This window comes from Nilaparvata lugens, chromosome 1, assembly GCF_014356525.2.
Source record: "Nilaparvata lugens isolate BPH chromosome 1, ASM1435652v1, whole genome shotgun sequence".
Classification (NCBI taxonomy): Eukaryota; Metazoa; Arthropoda; class Insecta; order Hemiptera; family Delphacidae; genus Nilaparvata; species Nilaparvata lugens.
In genome coordinates this window covers 71,947,697-71,970,352 of record NC_052504.1, presented here as the reverse complement: position 1 = coordinate 71,970,352, position 22,656 = coordinate 71,947,697, and the positions used below count along the sequence as shown (strand labels likewise).

At 32.1% G+C, this 22,656-nt stretch overlaps 1 protein-coding gene and 1 long non-coding RNA gene across 20 annotated transcripts in view; one reads left to right on the top strand and one right to left on the bottom strand.

Annotated features, from left to right (window-relative positions):
• Positions 1–22,656, bottom strand: part of LOC111053438 (leukocyte elastase inhibitor-like) — a 98,906-nt gene that overhangs the window by 60,058 nt on the left and 16,192 nt on the right. The gene's annotated exons all lie outside the window — the stretch shown is intronic.
• On the top strand, positions 3,121–16,621 carry LOC120354730. Of its 3 annotated transcripts, none has more exons than XR_005573098.1 (2): positions 3,121–4,079; positions 16,373–16,621. It is a non-coding gene; the product is annotated as an uncharacterized LOC120354730 (long non-coding RNA). The 3 variants fall into 3 exon arrangements; XR_005573097.1 differs by lacking the exon at positions 3,121–4,079 and adding an exon at positions 5,562–5,902; XR_005573096.1 differs by lacking the exon at positions 3,121–4,079 and adding an exon at positions 5,562–6,222.

The window sequence follows — 22,656 nt, the reverse complement described above, 5'->3', positions numbered from 1 at the left end:
TCTAGCAAGGGAGGCCTCCCTTGTACAGGGATGGATAAAATTCCAAGAGACAAAACTATCCCCAGAAGACAAATTTAAGATATAAAGATTTCAGTAGTAGCTGAATCCCAGGTAGCACAGAAACGTTGAAATAACGTTAGAAACACGTAATACCTTAACGTTGAAAAGACGTTTAAATTCAACGTTGAAAACACAAGAAAATGTCCGCCGTTTCCACATTATTTTCAACGTTGAATAATAGTTGAAAAAACATTGTAACAACCATTATTTTCAACTATAAATAGACGTTGAAAGCACGTCGTGACAACCATTATTTTCAACCATAAATAGACGTTGAAAGCATGTTGTGACAACCATTATTTTCAACTATAAATAGACGTTGAATTAGCCATACTTTTGAACCGGTACCTTATCAATTACATGGTAATATTTCTAAAATCATTTGAAAAGAGATGAAAATACGAAATCATATTTCCATTTATTTACATATGATTTCATGTAACAGAAATATTACCCTGCAATGCGGTACATTGGTAAGTTGACATTAAAAACACACAATAAAAACCATATTCATCTCTTTTCTGTATAGGGCTACTTTTTATAGAAATAGAAAGGAAAATAAAAATCTCAGTATCCTTTTCGAATTATTTAATCACTATTATTAATCATTATTTAAATGATTCAAAAAGGATACTGAGATTTTTATTTTTCTTTCTATTTCCATATTACTTCAATTTTGATCCACAAAAATAGTATGATGAAAGGTTGTTTAAAGAACTAAGATGGTTACAACCAAATTACCATGGTAATTTAATATACTCTGCCAAGCTCAAAAACATTTTATGTCTGTAAGAAACATAAATTAAAACTATTATTTAAGAATTCAGCAGTTGTTGAAAAATCTAGAATTTTAGTATGATAATTTTATCTCTGGTGAGCAAAAATAGCTCAATTCTTTCTAGCAAATAATATAGATCATCTAAATTTTTACTTGACATTTATGCCAGGTTTAAACTATGCCAATTGGCAAAACAATAATAATTGTCAATTAGTTTTTATTTAGCTATGCCTAGATGATGGTTCTAGAATTAAAAGATTCAATTGATACTTTACACCAGCTATAAACTTCAGAAGACAATATTATTGTCTTGTCAATTGGCATCGTATAAACCTGCCTACATTTTAGTTTTCAGGTATGATGATAGTTTGTGATTTATGCAATAGAGAAAGAAATATTTTATTACAGTGTTTCAATAGAAAGGGACTTTCAAAATAACTTTCCACTTTCATTTCATAATACTTTTTAATTACTGACGAAATTAGATTGTTTTTTTCTCCACTGAAAATACTCTGACTGTCGCATATTTTAGCCAATCCTTAATAGCGTCTTCAATTTGGGTCTCAATGCCCACAGTCGACCCACAAGATTTTTTGATAGAATCTGAAACATAAGGTAATATAAGTTTTAATAAGAAATTCTATAATATGAAGGCAGATGAAATTTTGCCACCACATAGGAGTTATTATTTGATACAGATGTTGCATGGTTAAAAGGGAATTGCTTTTAACAACAAGTACAGAAATTTTTCTCAAGTGCACATCTAATAATGCTATACATTTGATATTTTGTTATACACATTGATATTTTGAATCACAAGGTGAGGTGATGACTGTTTTTTAGATAAAAATAGTCCATTACTATACAATAGTCAGACGAGAAAGTCACGCCAGTCAGACAGAAAATCATGCCAATAGTTAGACGAGAAAGAACTAAGAATAAAGTAAGAATATTGGGTTTCCAAATTTTGTAGCATAGACGAATTTTAACTTGAAATACTCCTCTTGCATTAGGCCTATAGAAGTAAACAAATAAGGCTCTATATAAAAACGGTAGAAAATTTATTTTTTAGATTTATGAGTAAAATTTAATAGTTACTGTAGGTACATACTTAGTTTTATGAAAAAAACAGTTGTATCCCGATATTTCAACCATTTTTTATTGGCCTACTAAATTTTGTAAACCTAGACCAAAAGTATAAAATCACAATGAAATTAATCAAGAATATCCTTGACATATATGGGTTGTAAACATGCATAAATTAATTGAAAATTCAATTTTAAAATGAACAAGTTTAAGCTAAATTTCGTCACCATGGAATGACGATATTTGGAAAATGTTAATATTTATGAGCTGAACTCCAGACACCCGTTTTCAATTTCTTGGATCACCGAGTTAATTACTGAACTTGTTAAAAGCAATCACTTTGATTTTAAGTGATTTATATTATATTAAGTTCAGTGTTATTATATTAAGTTCGATGGAATTTCTCAACACAAGCAGTCCTGTGACAAAAACAATACATAGATAGCATAATGAAGATATTTGTGCAGGAATCAAAGTAATAGTAATTATTTGGAAGTTAAGTAGTAGGCTACATGTAAAATACTTAAAACCAAGCTTATTGTATTATATTAATTTTTAATAATTATATTAAATTAGAGCCCTCTAATTTAAAACATAATATAACTTACCTAACCCTAACCTCAAATGTAACATGATTATGTTCAACACACAATATTTGTTTTGAAGTTTAGACAATAAATCACCAAACAATCTCATCTTTTAAATAAGAATAATAAATTAAATAAACTTACCAAGTCAAAGTGGAATAGGTAGACTCTTCTAAAAGAGTTCACAGCTTTCATCAACGTGATGAGAATTCAAACATGAAATGGCGTTGATCAGTCGATCGTCGTTGATAGATCCGTTTTTGTGTAAGGACTACTGTAGCGCTGTGAGTGGTGGAATTGGAAGCTCGTTTTCAACGTGTTTTCAACGATAGATCAACCGTTGAAAACAACGTTGCATTTAAAACATTGAAAAATTCAACCGCTAACGGTTATTCAACCTCAACAACCAAATTTTAACGTTGGAAACACGTAGGTGTGCTACCTGGGATGCTTTCTTTTTGTGCAATACCGTAATATAATTAGTCTCTACAGATAATTCTCGCCTCACTGATCCCAAAAATCCTACTTTACTGTCCTATAATTATTTTAGCAGATTTGAGAAAATAATTAGGCCTATAGTAGGTACATGTGCTTGGATTTCTCCCAGATCGTCATGATTTCCCTCGAACTTCGTTCCTTCAGGAACATATCTACACCATTGCCCTCGTGATTGTAAGTTTGTGATGCGTGTCCCTCAAATGTTGCACAGCCATTATTTTTCATTAATCATTAGGTCAATGAGAAAAAATAGTTTTTGTCCAAATAAAATGGACCAAAACTGATAATAGCCTATAATAATATTCAACAATAAACGACAATAATAAATTAAACATTGCTTTATTACAGTTATTCCTTTACCTCTGTCTCTGAAAGGTGAGCCAGTGCATGAAAAAAAAAAATGTCATTGATTTATTAAAATTTAATTTTCATGACATTCCACAGAGATTAGGCTACCGTACGGTACCATACTCTAGAAATTATCAATGTTCCAAATGGGTACCGCACACTAGAAACATTCATTTAATATTTACATAGCATATCACTTACTGGTTATACGGTACGATATCTGCGGATAGGTACCATGGTTATCAGTAACTTTTTATTGCCTACTAGGCCTACTTTAGTATAAATATAGTTTTTCTTTATAGTTTATAGAATAAACTATTATATTCTGTTGTGCAATGCCAAGTGTAGGTACCTAAATGATTTCAATCATGTTTTAGTAATAAATTGAGTTACTTTAGAACCAATTTCATTTAAGCATTAAAAATAAGTAAATAATTTATTGTGTTCATTCTACGAGTGAGAGTTCCTTTGCAACAGGATGAAAGACTGTATTGATCAATGTAAAACTGAAAAAAGTAAGCTTTGCAAGGTTGTTGAGTTGAAGCATTTTGAATGTACCGCATTTAAAAATTGAATCAGTATGACAATCTTCCACCAGGTTCGCTGCAGTTCTAATCTTGACTTTGAGACCCCTTCTCAAAGCGTCCTATTATGAAGTATAAGAAGTACAACGATCGGAATTGCTCATATTGAGAGCAGACGATGTATCACTTGTTCGAAAAGTAGGTCAATGCTCTCTTGAAGTGTGAATTACTGTATCATATCAATTTTTATTGGATTACTAGTTGAATACGGTCTAATTCACTTTAAAGCAAAATAGTAATATTAGGCTACTACAAACCTAACGTGAAACCTTGAATACAACTCAATACTAACAAATCTAAACTTGAAAACATGACATGAGAGAATTGCTCATTTCAAAAGTAACCGTTTTTTCTATGATATTTATTTCAAGTTTGACAAGCGTGCCATTAGAGCATAACAGGAAATCATCATTTTATCTACTTCTAAATTTCAAAAATAACCTAAAACTAATATTTTTCATAATCCCCAGTTCCAAGTTAGTATCAATTATAATGATTATTTTTAACCAAAAATTGATGATAAAATAACGGCTTCCATTAAAGTCCATCATTCAAATAGACCTACTTGAATAGTTGTTATTCCAATTTCTCACTAAAAACTTGACTTATCCAGTATGATTCTTACATCTTTCATGGAGACAGAAAGTATGATTCCTTTATCCCTTAAAACTAACCTGATTAGTTTTTATTTTACTTCTATTAAAATACTTAAGTTTTTTCGAACATATCATAATATCATAATGTAATAATTCATATCTGTTATTACAATTCAATGTGTCTACATATTATTATAAATAATTTCCTACATATCATTGATCTCATTGGAATCACTTTTTACACTAATGAGGGCGCCTCAGTTGTTCAATGAGAGAGTGGAGAAATATAGATTCATTCAACAAGTCTAAAGGTGAATTTTAAGGGGAATTTAGAAAAGCTCTGTTGAGAAGACAGAATAATGCCCAGTAAAGGCCTTCCAATAATTATTCTTCCCTGATAGATCTCTTCTTTCCTCTTGTATGTAATATTCTCTGTAGTTTATCAATCCCTTTAATCATGAATCAGTGTCTCTATTTTCTGGAAAATCCATGTTTTGCAGATTCCTAAAGATGTATTATTGTATATAATTGACACAAATCCAACATAATCATCTTTCTAACTCAATATTAATACTGAGAATCATTTCCCACATTACAATTAACTTTTAATTTGTAAATTTCATTAATAATTGAAATTATTGTAATTATTTGGTATTATTGTTATTATTATATATCAGCATTAAGTTATATCATCATTATTATATTTATTTATTCATTCATTCATTTTTATGTTCATTATGTTTGTAAAATAATTTTCTTATTGGTTCTTTATTCTTATTTATCAAATTAGGATTGCAAGCTTGAATAATATCTTGTATGTATGAAAGCAATATGGATGGAGTACCATATCATCTATTGCTTCCAAAATGTGTCTTTTGTGGATAAATAATAAACCTAAATATTATGTTAAATACTAACCTAGATAACCCCACATTTCATTTCAGTGCTTGCTGAAGCTGGGTTTACACCAAAGTTATTAACAAAATGTTAATAACTTAATCCTTATAGATTCTATTAGATTGAACATAACTTATCATTCATATGATGAACATATGTGTTTGTCAAGTTCCGTTCAATCTAATAGAATCTATAAGGATTAAGTTATTAACATTTTGTTTATAACTTTGGTGTAAACCCAGCTTTAGTATTCATTTTAGTCAGTTCGGATACTTGAAATGTTGTTATTTCAAACCCATTCTGAACCTAAACGCATTTACTGTCATTTTGGCATTCTCCAACCTTTCTAGGATAGTGAGATTCACGTTTTCAAGTCAGCACCTGATCAACGTTGGTTTGCTAATCTTGTATGTCAGAAGACAAAGCATATAACTCTATCCTTTTCTTCCTCCGCGCTCTTGCGAAATCGTAAGTTGACTGTGAAGAAACACAATGAACTATCAAAATATTTCATATTAATTATTACAATTTATCATGGAATAATAAGGAAATATATTTTCTCGGTGAATGAAATATATTTGAGATTGAGTTGATCATTATTAACAAGAATCAGCAATAATTATTATACTACTGTTTAGGAACATCTACTATAGAAGGCAGGCATCAGTGGCTAATAGAGAATTGGCAACTCTATAATCCATAATTTCAACTGACTTTATAACGTGAATCTTACGAAATTTCCTCAGCTTCCTAACTTGGACGGGAAATCACTTCAGGATATATTTTAGGTGGGCTTTTTGTGAAATACCTAGGTAAGTTATCCATTGTCACAATCACATCGAGTCAATTATAGCCCTCTGACGCTTTGGCGGTCAATCAAGGGCGAGATGAATTGGAATAAGATTTAGACCTATTTAACTCATGAGTTTGAGTTGAAATATTTTCGAGCATACCCACTACTATACTGTTCATTCTCTCAAGTAGGCCTATCATCCTGTTAGAATGTTTGTAAGCCCAGACATCATAGAAACTTTATCGTAAAAACAGCTTTAAATTCCTACATTCTAAATTCTAACATCATTCTTCCATGAATAGTTTATTAATATCGGGGCACCGAGCTTTACTCGTTATTTTTATCTATTGATAAACAGAACACAATTCTCTAAAATGATCGTGTTTTTATTTTACAGCTGGCTATACGTCAACTTATGAATTTCGGGGATGCGATATTTCGATTTTCCACAGAATCACTTGCTCACTTTTTACCATCCACAGACAACGAAAGTCTCAGCTGTTTCAGCCAAAGATGAATTATCATTTTAATGTCGTTCAGCGAGTTTTCCCAAGGATGAGACCTAGTGCGATCGATTTTTTATATCATAAATCCACTATGTTCCAAATTTCGTGAAAATCATTAGAGGCGTTTTCGAGATCCGTTGAACATAAATAACCAGATATAAACATATAAACAGATATACAGAAATTGCTCGCTTAATATAATAGGATAATGTTGGAGAATGATGACTGTGCGAATATAGATAAAAAATATGACTTGAAATAACCCAAAAAATAAATTTTCATACGGTAACGTATCTATTATTTCCATTTATTATATATTTTTTATGTTCATAATTGAAAAGTGAGTACGGAACCGGTACAGTAGTATCCTAAATGTCCTGTGATAATTTTTGTTGAGGAAAAGTTTTATTCAGTTACTACAGTGAGATCTACCTTTTAATGAAAGTATTTGATTAAAATTGATGAAAGTATTTGATTAAAATTGGTGTTGCTATCCTTGTCTATCATTCGACAATGCAATTATCCTTTTTTCTAGTTCGTTTTTCAACAATGTAGGAATATAATTAATTTATAAATAGAAAAATATTTCATCACAATATTATGAAAATTTATTATTAAATCATTTAAAAAAATATATTCTCTTTGCAAAAAATATCAATTCATTATTTTTAACAAGATTGAACAGTGAATATTACACCTGATCTTTCTTCTCTTCCACTATAACTTCGACCTCACTATAAACACAATATTTATAGGTAATTAGCTATCATTGTTATCATTGTTGCTATGCAACGCTGTTCTTTTATCTTTCTTCTCTTTCACTATAACTTCGACCTCACTATAAACACAATATTTATAGGTAATTAGCTATCATTGTTATCATTGTTGCTATGCAACGCTGTTCTTTTATCTTTCTTCTCTTTCACTATAACTTCGACCTCACTATAAACACAATAATTTTTAGGTAATTAGCTATCATTGTTATCATTGTTGCTATGCAACGCTGTTCTTTTATCTTTCTTCTCTTTCACTATAACTTCGACCTCACTATAAACACAATAATTCATAGGTAATTAGTAATCATTGTTTTGTGATTTTTTGTTGATAATATTACTGTCTCATAATACTTTATAAGAAAATTTATATACTCATATATTTTGCTATCCATGACGAACTGCGAGTTGATAATTCGTTTTTGAACTATTATGGCGACACTACAGCCTAATTTTTTGAATATCAGTTATTAACTAATATTTATCAGTACATATATTTATATATTACATATATGTATGTATATATGTATATTTATTAGCACGCTCCACGTGAGTACTAGTTTTTAATAAGAAATATTAAAAAATATTAGACTGTGTAGTGTCGTCATAATAGTTCGAAAACAAAAATTAATATAATATATATTAAATAATTGTATATCTTTTAAAATAAATTTTAATATGATAATACTGTAATAAAATTCCTTTATATACTACATTGTAATATAAGGTTGTCACGTTATTCTTTATATTAAAATAACGATTAGCCTCCTGCTTGGCATCAGTCGGTAAAGCATGAGATTTAATATAATTAGGGCGTGGTTTTCTAATAGTATTCAGTCTTAAAAAATCTTGATAGGCCTAGATATGGCTTCTCCAATAACTCTTGTAATTCAATAAATAATAAATATATATATAAATGATACTTATACTATAGAGATGAGGAATATAAAATAAATTGCACACCATGAAAATTTCACACATATATTACACAAATAATGCAAAGATCAATCGAGGCAAAAAATATATATAGAGCGATAAAAAATATAATATAAAAAATAGAACAATATTTGAAATCAATAAAAATATCACAGGCTAAACTTTATATTCTAGATTTGTGGCACGAATCATTACCATGTGCCTTTATCTTGAAATCATATGCATTCTTTGGCATGTAGCTGTGACATGTACTTGCTAATACTTGTCGGCTTGGATAATTCAATCAAAAATATGTGCTCTAAGATCAGCTTGATAAATTAGCCACTAATAATCCAAATATATCTATATATTAAAATCTCTAGTATTTAGTAGATTTATTTGTATCGAATATATATTTTTATCTCAGGGTGCAAGATTCGGCACCTGACGGAATAGGTAGAGCCATTCATCTAGTGAATTAGAACTATGATAAATTATCGCAAATTGTATTGCAAAAAATTAAATATTGTATGCATACGTTTGATAGCCTAGATTTCGTACTTCTTTGATTAAATAGAAATTTCTAAAATATTGATCTATATTTTTCTTTCAATTAAATACCTTTAATACTAATTTTTACTTGCGCAAGTATTACTCTTATTAATTTCTCAATTTATAATAACCCTTTCGGCGAGCTAGCTTTGATCATCAGATTAATTCGAAGCACTAGGGCGCCCATCACTAAATTCAAATTTAATCACTCACGTGTCGAAAATCTTCTTGTAAGCCGCCGATGTCGATCCAACTCCATGTGGTCCGGGAATATGGTAGCCGGAATCGTCTCCTCCAAGGGGTTATAAATTTAATTAAAATGAAAAATGACTTCTGCTTCACAATAGCATCACGAAGTCTTTTAAGAAATTTAATAATTTACTTTAACTTTAATTTTTACAAAATTATTAATAAGGTACTTCGCTCTAAAATATTTGGGGTCCTCTTATGGTGGCATCTGGCTGGCGAGTGCTGGTTCTTCCTTCTCAAGTTTTACAGATCCTCTTTCCGACTTTCAAATTAGCATAAAATTTAAATATCCCAATCCTCCGCCATTAAATTCAAATAGATCTTACAAAAATGCCAAAATATTGCTTAGATTATATGATTAATAATTTCTTTGCATTCGAGCCATATTGATAACATAGATTACACAAATTTTTACACAAAATCTACTACAATTATATAAATATATATAAATATTTTTGAATTGGCCTACAGTTGCCGCCTATTAACTGCCGTTTTACTATTGGTGCATGCAAATTTTATTAGGTATTCATGCGCCTGGTAACTCTTATTTCCTGAATACATTAAATTATTTTTATTTGGTTTTTTATTTATGCTCTTTGCATGCTAGTTAATATTCTATATATTAATATTAATTCCATGCTAACTAATAATTAGCCACGTGGACGGGTGTTTTTTCACATTGCACACCATCCGAATGCAATAAAGCTCTGCCAAGGGGTTTTGGTCAGATTCTACGTTCTTCGGTTTGATCGATCTCTAGGTCACCGATCCGTGAATACATCTACATAACCTCAATCTTCAAATATTTTATAAATAATCTATTTATGAGTAGTAAACTTCCTTCAAATCTCTTTTAGGTTCTTGTACCATTTAGCCAGAACAAGCTGATGCTATCTAATCTTGTTTATTATCTGCTTGGCGATATTAGCCAATTACTTTATTTTTAGACCTATTACTATTTCTGTTAGGGTTTTCATCTACCCAGATTTAAATATGTTACACGCGCCCCTGGGTTTGAATTCAAAATATTTGAGAATCACAATGTTTTTAATGAAAACCCACCCTTCAATACATTGATATACACTATACTTTATTTATAAATTATACTCTCCTACTTCTATCACATTTCGCAGTCATATTTGCTGCATCTCCTTTATACCTTTATCAAAAACAATAACAAATTCTCCTCCTCAACACACATAAAAATATCATAAATATAAACTTCTAAACGTACTCCTCCTGACACCATTTACAACACAGTAATTTTTGAATTCGCCGCTTGCAGGGCTGCCAACTTAACTACACACATTTCATAATTCTCATAAATGATTCCTTTTAGACAATAATTTCGATTCATAAACTTCTGGGCTTATATCTTATAGTATTTCTTAGGTCTTAATATAAATAATTTTCTATACATCAGGTACAATACTTTCTTTTGCTAATGGCTCTTTGGTTTTGGTAACTGGTATTCACTTTAAGTCTTTTCAGGTAACAAACGTGGCATAATTAAAAGTAATAAATATAAAAACATATAAATAAATATATCGACATTAATAAATATAATAAATAACAATAATAAATAACTCTTTGGGTACAGTACTTCTTTTTATAAACATATGTTCAACAGATATTACATTCATTTGATTTGGGTGGCTTTGGTCAGCTGTTCGCTGTTCTACAATTCATAGTGTTACATGTTACAGCAGAATTTGCTATCGACTTTCATAACTAACCTAACTGCTCAATTTTTTCTCTTAAAAAGGTAATTAACAAATTTTAATTTTATTATCCCCGCTTGTGTCCTTTTTTATCTGATGTATATAATTTAATTACATATTTAAAAATTGTTCTTTTCCTTATTGCAGGCTTCTAACGGCTGGAAGGAATTAAAACATTGGATTGTTGCCACGAGGTCCTATACCAATATTAAATTTATTAAGGAAGGTTAGTAATTGGCTTGATAGTGTTGTTTTCCTTGATTTCTTATCATATTTTTTCAAATTTGACGATATAGCATGTAGAAATGTTGTGATTTACTTGCATCTTCTTGCATTCTGTTGGTGGATGTTGCTGTAGGCCGGTTGGTTATCTGCTGTTGGTTTTTTGAGGCTGTCCTAGTTGATAAATTTTCTTCATGAATATAAAACCCCGGTATCTTGTATACTTTTTTAAACAATTCCTTGATTCATTAATTGTAGTTCCTTTCAATCCATTCCAATCATCCTGTAATTTTAATTCACCTTTCCTCTTATTTTCATTTAATGTTCTTGATCTCAGTTCATTATAACTCCTTATGCCCGCAACAATAAACATTTTTATAATATTAAATTTCCAATTATCAATCATAGATTCATTTAATAATAACAATACAATATTTTTCGTCCTATCAACAACACACTCTTTTATTAATATCACAGCCATTATTACAGATAGTATACAATATATAAGAACATTTATTATCTCCTTAATAGTATAACCTCTCAACATATAGCCAGGTACTTCCACTTTCTTAATATTATTTTTTAATTCTTCCAATCTTATTAGCTTTCTATCCTTTATCAGCCTCCATAAATAGTCCACTTTATTTTTATCCAGGCATGAATCAGTAGTAGTCATAGTAGTAGCTCCGTTTTTATCCCATTCATTCGATCCATTTTGCCGGTCACATCGCTGATTGTAGCCTTTAAAGCGTATGTGCCGCGGGTGCATGACGTCGGTGGTCTGTTCTCCAAACTGGTCCCGGTCCGGTATCCTCCTCGGGCGTTTAAAACGCGCATGCGGCCTCCATCGGCGCGCGCGGTTCCTCCGTTTCTTCCGCCTCCGGGCCTTGCGGTGCATGTTCTTACGGTCCTGTATACTGTCCTCTCTGTCCTGATGTCGGCCGGGTGTCCTCGGGCGCTTTCGTCTCCGGGCCTTGCGGTGGTCGCTCCTCTTGTCCTGGATGCCGTCCTCCCTGGAGTCATCCTCTTGGTCCTCTATCCTGGGTTCCTTGGGGTGCCTTGGTGGGGCCGAATGATGCGCGGGTATGGTGTGCGGATACATGGTGGCGGTCAAAACAGGTAGTATGGTGGCGGTGTCTTGATAGGCGGTTGTAGGTTCAGTGCATGGATCTGTTACACTTTTAATTTGTTCTGTATCCACCAACTCCTTGATTATAGCATGATCCTGGTGGCTGTTGGTGTTCTCCGGCGGTGATGGGTCTTCGGCGGGAAACAATATACTTAAAATGGGTGGTTGCTTGCGGCTGGTTTTTGGTGGTGGTTTATCTGGTATTGGCTTTTGTTCTTCTAATATTTTCGGTAAACCGTTCACAAAGGTGGTATATGAGGCTGTAGTATCTTTATTTTCTCTATCTATTTTTTCTGAGCTTGCGTGGGTTGTATCGGGGTTATCATGTATTCGTAATTTTTTAGCGGTAGTCTTCTCTGCGTTTGGTGGTGGGTTATCTTGTGTCTTTTGTTTATTTGATCTGGACGCATGCTCTAATGTGTAGTTTGTACTTATTTGATGAGGTGGCGGTTTGTAATTTCTATTGTAATTATTCTGAGTGTAATCATTATTTGTGTTAAATCGATCACGGCCATAATAATAATTTCTTTTGTAGGTTTGCTGTGGATAATGATTTGTTTGACAATTTTGAAAGCTTCTATTATTCCAATTATTATTGTGTTTATGATCATTTCGGTGTTCAAATTGAGGAGTAGGTCGTGAGCAATCATATGGTACTGATTCATAATTTTGGCTGTTATATTGATTAAATTTTGAGTTATGTTGATTTGGTGCGTATCTCTGGTCTGAACGGTGGTTTGATATTGCCATCACAGACTGTATGCCATATAAATGATTTATCAGCTGTTTGCAATCAGTAATGGGTTGTGTGGCGAGTGCCATTCTAACTTGGTAAATTCATGGACTCTACTCCGAAAGAACATCAGGGGTTCGCCAATCAATAAACTAGTCAAACGAAGACGCCAAAAATTCCAAGAGGTGGGTGTTAATGATTGAACTAGTTTTATCTGATCTATAAATTCTTTAGGTTGGAGATAGCGGTCTGTATTGTCAAAACGGCCTAATTCATTGAAACTGTGTAGTGAATCAAACGTTGCTATGGGAATAGGCTCTATATTCTCGTGCGGAAATTGATGTATTTGACTTTCAAGTTGTACCAACTTCTCTTGGGCCTGTTTCCAATGACTAGAAGCTTCTGTTTCATTATCTACTACTTCGGCATTTAATTCAGATGAAAATAATTGCTGTTCTCCAACGGCTGTCTCCAATGAATTAAGTTGTACTTTGTTTTGATTTATATCAGAATTTAGGTGAGCTATTTGTGTAGATTTACTATTCTGTTGTTTATTTATGGAAATAAGTTGACTATTGTTCCTGTTTGTAGCTATTTCATGAATTTGTGAAGTGTTTTGTGCTGGTAGGTTATCTATTCTTTCCGCAGTCTCCTTATCCATTCTTACCGATGTATCCTTCAGTGATTCCCGCATTTCCTTCATTTCCGCCTTTAAGTTCTTCATTACTGTGGTCATTGTTTTTTCTAAACTATTAGAAAATGACTTGATCATCCCCTCTACTATAACCCTCCTTATTGCTTCTTGGGAGACATTTAACGGTTTATTACTGTTCACAGGATTCTTGGCGGTGATTGAAGATATCTGGGCGTTGGACTCCATCGCGCCCCCCTCAGCGTCGATCTCCGCTACTATCGCCGTCTGCAGTGTGTCTGCTACCTTACTTTGCGTGGACGAAAAGAGACTCATATTTTAAAAATGGATTAAGTGTCAAGTGTTTGTTAAAAAAGTGAAAGTTTTGGCCAACAAGGCATTAATAAGGACACAAATGAGGATAGGCCTATGGACATTACAAGCCAGGTAACCTATTTATTACTTAAGCTCTTATAATATAATAATACTATTCATTGATTTCTGACTAGCAGTTTAGGCCCATAAAATATAATAGCTCTCTCTATAAAATATATTTTCTACAATAATAATAATATAAAATTTTCTTTAAAACATATAATTTCTCTTTATTTAAAGCTATTGATTCCCCAAAAAGTAATACAAATTTTCCTTCGCCAGTTTTCCTCACAACTCGTATAAGTTATCTATAATTTTCACTATGGTTATTGACCTAATTTCAAATAATTATTCAATGAGCTTGGCTCTCATCATCAGTCCCACGTTGGTACGACATGTCTTTCTGTCGTATCCGTGGCCTATCACGTTGGGCGACATGTCTTTCTGTCACGTTATTCTTTATATTAAAATAACGATTAGCCTCCTGCTTGGCATCAGTCGGTAAAGCATGAGATTTAATATAATTAGGGCGTGGTTTTCTAATAGTATTCAGTCTTAAAAAATCTTGATAGGCCTAGATATGGGCTTCTCCAATAACTCTTGTAATTCAATAAATAATAAATATATATATAAATGATACTTATACTATAGAGATGAGGAATATAAAATAAATTGCACACCATGAAAATTTCACACATATATTACACAAATAATGCAAAGATCAATCGAGGCAAAAAATATATATAGAGCGATAAAAAATATAATATAAAAAATAGAACAATATTTGAAATCAATAAAAATATCACAGGCTAAACTTTATATTCTAGATTTGTGGCACGAATCATTACCATGTGCCTTTATCTTGAAATCATATGCATTCTTTGGCATGTAGCTGTGACATGTACTTGCTAATACTTGTCGGCTTGGATAATTCAATCAAAAATATGTGCTCTAAGATCAGCTTGATAAATTAGCCACTAATAATCCAAATATATCTATATATTAAAATCTCTAGTATTTAGTAGATTTATTTGTATCGAATATATATTTTTATCTCAGGGTGCAAGATTCGGCACCTGACGGAATAGGTAGAGCCATTCATCTAGTGAATTAGAACTATGATAAATTATCGCAAATTGTATTGCAAAAAATTAAATATTGTATGCATACGTTTGATAGCCTAGATTTCGTACTTCTTTGATTAAATAGAAATTTCTAAAATATTGATCTATATATTTTTCTTTCAATTAAATACCTTTAATACTAATTTTTACTTGCGCAAGTATTACTCTTATTAATTTCTCAATTTATAATAACCCTTTCGGCGAGCTAGCTTTGATCATCAGATTAATTCGAAGCACTAGGGCGCCCATCACTAAATTCAAATTTAATCACTCACGTGTCGAAAATCTTCTTGTAAGCCGCCGATGTCGATCCAACTCCATGTGGTCCGGGAATATGGTAGCCGGAATCGTCTCCTCCAAGGGGTTATAAATTTAATTAAAATGAAAAATGACTTCTGCTTCACAATAGCATCACGAAGTCTTTTAAGAAATTTAATAATTTACTTTAACTTTAATTTTTACAAAATTATTAATAAGGTACTTCGCTCTAAAATATTTGGGGTCCTCTTATGGTGGCATCTGGCTGGCGAGAGTTGGTTCTTCCTTCTCAAGTTTTACAGATCCTCTTTCCGACTTTCAAATTAGCATAAAATTTAAATATCCCAATCCTCCGCCATTAAATTCAAATAGATCTTACAAAGAATGCCAAAATATTGCTTAGATTATATGATTAATAATTTCTTTGCATTCGAGCCATATTGATAACATAGATTACACAAATTTTTACACAAAATCTACTGGAATCGTGTAAATCGAGCATTAGATAATTTTTTATTGGAATTTTTTCTCTATCACTATGGCGGCTTATGCCTAAGTGATTTCTTGATAAACCAACCTTAATATTTATTAGCAAAGTAGTTTCACAAAATCTCTGCTAGTGTATATTGTCTAAGTGGCCAGGTACTGAACGAATTGATTCAAACTGTTAGATAGATTGATAGTTCGGTCTATCTCCTCAGTTCTTGAAATTGGCAATTAGATTTTCTCAGATGGTGTCACCCAATTTGTTTTCAATAGTAGCCTATGAAAGTTAAAAATTATTGGTTAGATTTTCAACAACATCAGACAAGAAATCTGCAGGTATTCTCAATTCAGATCTCTATCAATTATCCATTTCTCAATCCAATAATTACTTAATAGATTAGTTTCTCGTGCTGAATACCATATATTTTATTACCTATTTTGTTACTTACTTTTGCATGTCTTTTACTACAGGTATCGCTATAGCCGTTTTTGCAGCCCCTCGTCCACCTCCTCTGTCTTTCGAATTCTATGCTGACCATCCTTTTCTATGTCTGATAACGAAGAAAATGACCGCCACTAACATGATCCTATTCAGTGGAAAATATACTGGAAATTGAACTGGAATCAACCTTGCGTAACCTGTTATAATCGGCTTTATGTGTGTATCTATCAATTCTATCATTTCTTGTAGCTGCAATATATCTGTTTATTCCTTTTCTATTGTCTGTTTATTTTCTAAGATTTTTTAAAGAAAAAATCTTCCTCCATGCTATCTACTGCTTGGATTCCTTCCAGGAATCATGAAAATAAATGCTGCGCTGAGTGCAGTTTGCCTGTAAGCTGCACTTACCCTATTAATTCAAGAACTATAAAGAGTTGCTGTATGCTATATATATCTACCTACTTGTAAGAATATTACGCATAAGTCAGACATAAGAGAATATCCTTTCCCAGAAATGGGAGAGACCTACTATCCATTTATCTATAGACGTCTACTTATCCACGATACTTGATCTGCAATTTTAAATCAGCCTCTTTTTATATTTATTTTGGGACTCTTGGGATATTATTATCTGAAATTTACTGACATGCTAGAGGACTTCACTCCTAATAACCCCAAACCACAGAGGAAAGAAACACTATTTATGCTTATTCCGTGCCCAAACCCATATTTTGCTATAATTTTGGAACTTTGTTCTATTTTTCCGTTTTAACTCGAAAAACTCAGGTTTTTTTCAGAAATAGCATTCTTTACAGAATCTAAGACAATAACGTTTCCAAGATACTGAGTGGTCGCGCAGGATTATACGATTTATGGTTTCGGAGCTACAAATTTGTAAAAGGATATTTTTCAAGATTTTCTCAAAAGTATGCATACCTACCACTTTTACCCCATACAACTTTTTGATTGATTTCAACTTATGTTACTTGATTTCAAATCTTGACAAGCTGAGAAGAATGAGCTGCTGTACGAGGAGATACAATCGTTGTGTCAAAAGTTCTGAGTGTCTAAAATTTTGATTCCTGAGGTATCCTTATGTGCGCCTCTCCCTCTCCACAAAGCATAGAAAATGCCGGAATTAAGTGCATAATATAATAAACAGGTGATTCTGATAGAACATAACTCTTGTGTAACAATGAGAGCCAAAATATTGATTTGATTGATTAGGAAGGCCTAGAAAAGCTATTATTTTTGCTGAAGGACTTGGTTCTCTGATTTTAGCGAGTATTTCCCATCCCCCTCAAATACTAAATTTGAAAATTCCCAATCATTTTCAGAATTAATTCTACTTCACATCATATGTGATGTTTCATCATTACCTGATAATACTCTAAGTTGTATAAGGTAGAAGTGATAGGTTTTCAGAAAATCTTGAAAAATACCCCCTTTTGGAAAAAGTAACCTTTTGAAAAATCTGTAGCTCCAAAACCAGAAGACGTGTAGTCCTGCGTGACTACTCAGTCTTTGGAAACTTAATTTTCTCCAATTTTGCAGAGAATTCTATTTATAGAAAAGCCTTAGGTTTTCGAGATAAAACGGAAAAATTGAGAAGGTCTCAAAATTTGGGGGGGTTTTAGGTTTTTTAGGGGTGAAGCCGCCCTCTGGCGTGATAGAAAATTCCAGATTCAAATTCAGCGCCCCAAAATACTTATAAAACTGTTGAGAAAAATTATTGCTGTTTCCTGAAAAATGACAATTTGAATGGACCTAATTATTAGGCCTGATACATCAAAGTGTACATTATGATGTTGAAGGCCTACATAATAATGTATACAACAAATACATAGATCGTGAGAATCAAAATCTCGATTTCGAAAAGTTTGTCTCTTATTGTATTGTGGAGAAGCCATTCACAAAAATAGTGAACAAACAAAAGGGCTATGCATCCAGCCTATAGGCCTAAGGAAATTGTGCCCTTCCGATGCAATACTACCTATAGTAGGCCTATGCATGTTATATTTGTTGAGAACATGAGACTTATGCCGTGCAAAGTGTATTGTTTGAAAATTTGAGGTTGATTGATAAAAGTAATCTGAAGTAATTTAATAGGTACCTAGTCGAAAAAACAAACAGACAACTCGAGGCTCTCTCCAGTAATCAGTAAAAGAACTCACTACGCTTGTTCAAATAATTGGTTTCTCAATAATGAATAGAATTTATTTGCTGAATCAGCTTATTTATCATTTATACATCCTATTTCATTATTTTATCACATTTTTTCCTGCAGGTATAGGTGTCATTCCCATCAGCGCCGTCATTCCTCTGCCCTCCTACATCTTTCAAGCTGACCATCCTTTTCTATGCCTGATAACCAAGAAAATGTCCGTTAGAAAGAACTTGGTGCTATTCAGTGGAAAATTGTCTGGAATTGAAGAGCAAAATAAACAATAATACTGTAATTATTGGCTTTGGAAAAATCTGGATATACTTCTCTCTTTACAATTGTAGCCTAACAATTTCAATATCAAAGTTAAAAAATGACGACGAGTTTAGAATGATTTCTACGTATTTTGTAAATTCTAAAACTAAAGTATGAAAGTGGAAAGTGTATATTTTTGAAAATGAGAAAATTTCTGAGATCAATAAAATTACAAATTGATAGCCTAATATTTGATATATACTCATACACATCCATATCGTAGGCCTAAATGTACTATAATTTATGTTAATTGTTGGTACCTGCTGTGGTGTATTGATCCGATCAATATTAATCAGGAGTGCTCACAGAGGAGGAGGGGGATTTGGACGCAGACTGCGTCTTTGAAACTCTTTGTGGGGGGAGAGAGGCACAAAATCAAATCTTGTGGTGGGAGGATCCAACAAAAGATCATCTCTGTTCAAGATGACTATTGACGACAATAATTTTTCTGAGTTTACAATTTTTTCAATTCAATTTCACTCACGACTGACAACTCTTTTTGCAAGGGTGCCTTACCTGTGAAGGGCTGTTTGAGATATTCGTGGGTCACCCCTGAATTAATTATAGAGATTAATGTATTTTGTTGTCAGTGCTGTTTACATGCTTTGCAAGTTTGCTTAACAACATCCAGTTAAAAATGTCATTTCAATGTTATTGTCAATATAATATACCAAGTTCAAAAATCTATCAATACAGTTTTATTTCATGTTTTTAGCATAAAAGTTATTTCTAACTTGATATTGAAATTTGAAAACTCTATTAACATTTGAAAACTTGAAATTTTCATAAAGACAAAACTTTTGGTGAATGTGAGGAAATTCATATCGATATTTGAATTATATCATTTTCAATCAAGGAACAACATCTTTTCTAATAAATAATCCTTCTCAATATTAGTGAACCAGTAAAGTACACCAATTGCCAACTACATATACCCAATAATTTTTTTCTTCAATTATTTTTCCAGTTCAAATTGGCTCCGCCCATTTAAAAAAAACATATAAAAATTCCAGTATTATGTAATAATTGCCGCACAAAGTTTTACATATTATTTTACATGTTTATTTTCTGTTTCTGCAGCTATAATATTCGGCGCATACTCCAGTTCATATGAACCAGATCCACCACCAACCTTTGAGTTCCATGCTGATCATCCTTTCCTATGCCTGATAACAAGGAAAATGGCAGCCGCTAATTTCCTCATTTTCAGTGGAAAATATGTTGGAAATTAAAGCAAGATCACTCTTGCATGAATTGATGAAAATAATTATTGTTTCAATTATAAATTGATTGAAAATGAGAATATTAAATAACGAAAGGTTTGGTTTGGAATTATGGGACGTATTGTAAGAAGAATCTGGAAATCTACATATACAGACTATACAAATTGTAGATGCAATACAGTATTCTATATATTTACTGTATAATTAATTTTATAATCCAACAAATTCCATGAAAATTTAATAAATATATTACTGTACCCATTTGGACAATGATTGATAAAAAACTAAGAATAATGTAAGTGTTACCAAAAATAATTTGTAATAAGTGTACATTCAACCGACAATGACAATATAATTATTTAATAATGTTGATTATAATTATTCCATTTCGAATACCATATGGTTATTGTCATATTAATTTACTAATGACAGCAATACGGTATTTCTCATGACAATAAAAAACTTATTCTGGCCAATATAGAGTTTTATTGGAAGATTATATTGTTTGTGTTGCATGCAATGAGCAAGATACAGGATCAAAAGGATCATACACAGGATCAACCTTGGAATCCCTATGATCAATTTGTCTTCATATACTCGTATACTCTTGTGTTCTAGGAAATTCAGGTTTTTGCTTTCATGTCTTTGAAGAATGTTCACGTTAATCTATTCATAGCAAATATCTTCCATGATTTTTCAATATATGTATTTTTATGAATTCGATAATATACTGGCTATCAAGTAAAAAGCCGGCTCCAGACATGCCGTCATTCGGCAAACATCGAGCAGCGACTCGCCGAATTGCTAGTAGTGTGGATGGATGTTTGGTATTCGGCAAGCAGTGAACATTCGTGCTCGTTGTTTTCCCGGTCAGAGTCGAACATCAAAGTGGACGAATATTTGGCAAAAGGCACACATGAAATGAACATGCCATATGTTAATATAGGACTATAATCTAGTGATACTATATCTCTTCGATTTATTGGGTGAATGATTTGAGAAGTCTTGCTGCCATTTAGAATAATTATATGATGCGCTAAGGTCTGATGATGAATTTTTCTTTTCTAAAATTGATAGCTTTCATTCGGAGCGATTGAATGCATAGAGAGTATCGATAAGATGTTGTCCGAAATAATTTAGAACTGATTCGAGAAATCAGCTTATCGAAAAATTGATATGATATGATACAGATAAACTACCAACTCTGGCTGACGGCATGTGCCATGCCAATTGAATTTTTGTTATTGCTTTGGAATTGTAATTGTGCTTTTTGTTATGAGTATCAATAAATTCTTTATCTATCTATCTATCTATCTATCTATCTATCTATCTATCTATCTATCTATCTATCTATCTATCTATCTATCTATCTATCTATCTATCTATCTATCTATCTATCTAGGTATCGATTTGGGCATTACGGTATCCCTTGGTATCCGTTCGTTTCTCGTACCGCGGTACCATTAATAGTATCATTTTGTACTGCGCTTTCATTGGTTGATCAACACGTGTTGCCAACCTTGACAACTGCCCCATACCAACATAACTTCTGCGAGCTTCACTGAATAAAATATTATAATTATTGACAGAATCCAAATTTAGGGCAGTGGACTGTGAATGATAGCTGTTATTAATATCTACAAATAAATCTTTGAATTCTGTGCATAAAAATACTGATAGCTTGAAGTGTGGTAAGTACACCAATAAAAGACCAAATGAGTCAACAAGATAAGATTTAATAATAATAAAATAATAATAGGCAGATGGCCACATACAAAAACAATTGTAAGTAGATTGAGTCGAAAAATCTTGGGATAATTACAACATGTGATAAAAAACGTTAGAGAAATACAAAATTTAAATGAAATTAGGTCAATGACATTAATGACCATTGAAGCCTGACAATAATCGGAACGGTAATATTAATGATACCTGAATTGCGAATATAAATTGAGTGCTATAATGAAAAGTTATTGCTGCTAATTTCAATCTTAATGATTTTCAAAAGGAATAATAATAAATGACAATAAGCTGTAGATAGTGCTCAACAAATAGAATACATTAAAATATAGGTGGCATAGGCCTTCAGTAAATTAAATGTCAAGTTAGACATCAATTGACAAAAGGAATAATAATAAATGACAATAAGCTGTAGATAGTGCTCAACAAATAGAATACATTAAAATATAGGCGGCATAGGCCTTCAGTAAATTAAATGTCAAGTTAGAGATCAATTGAACAATTAATAGGCGTCGGTGGCCTCAGTGAATTGAATGTCAAGATAGACATCAATAGAACAATTAATAGGCGTCAGTGGCCTCAGTGAATTGAATGTCAAGATAGACATCAATAGATCAATTAATAGGCGTCGATGGCCTCAGTGAATTGAATGTCAAGATGGACATCAATAGATCAATTAATAGGCGTCGGTGGCCTCAGTGAATTGAATGTCAAGATAGACATCAATAGAACAATTAATAGGCGTCAGTGGCCTTAAAATGACACTTAAGAGCTAAGGGTAGCTATTAAATACAATGAAGTACATATTATAACCTTGACATTATGTAGGACAGTGCTCTCAATGAGTCATGCACTGTAATATATTGAATTC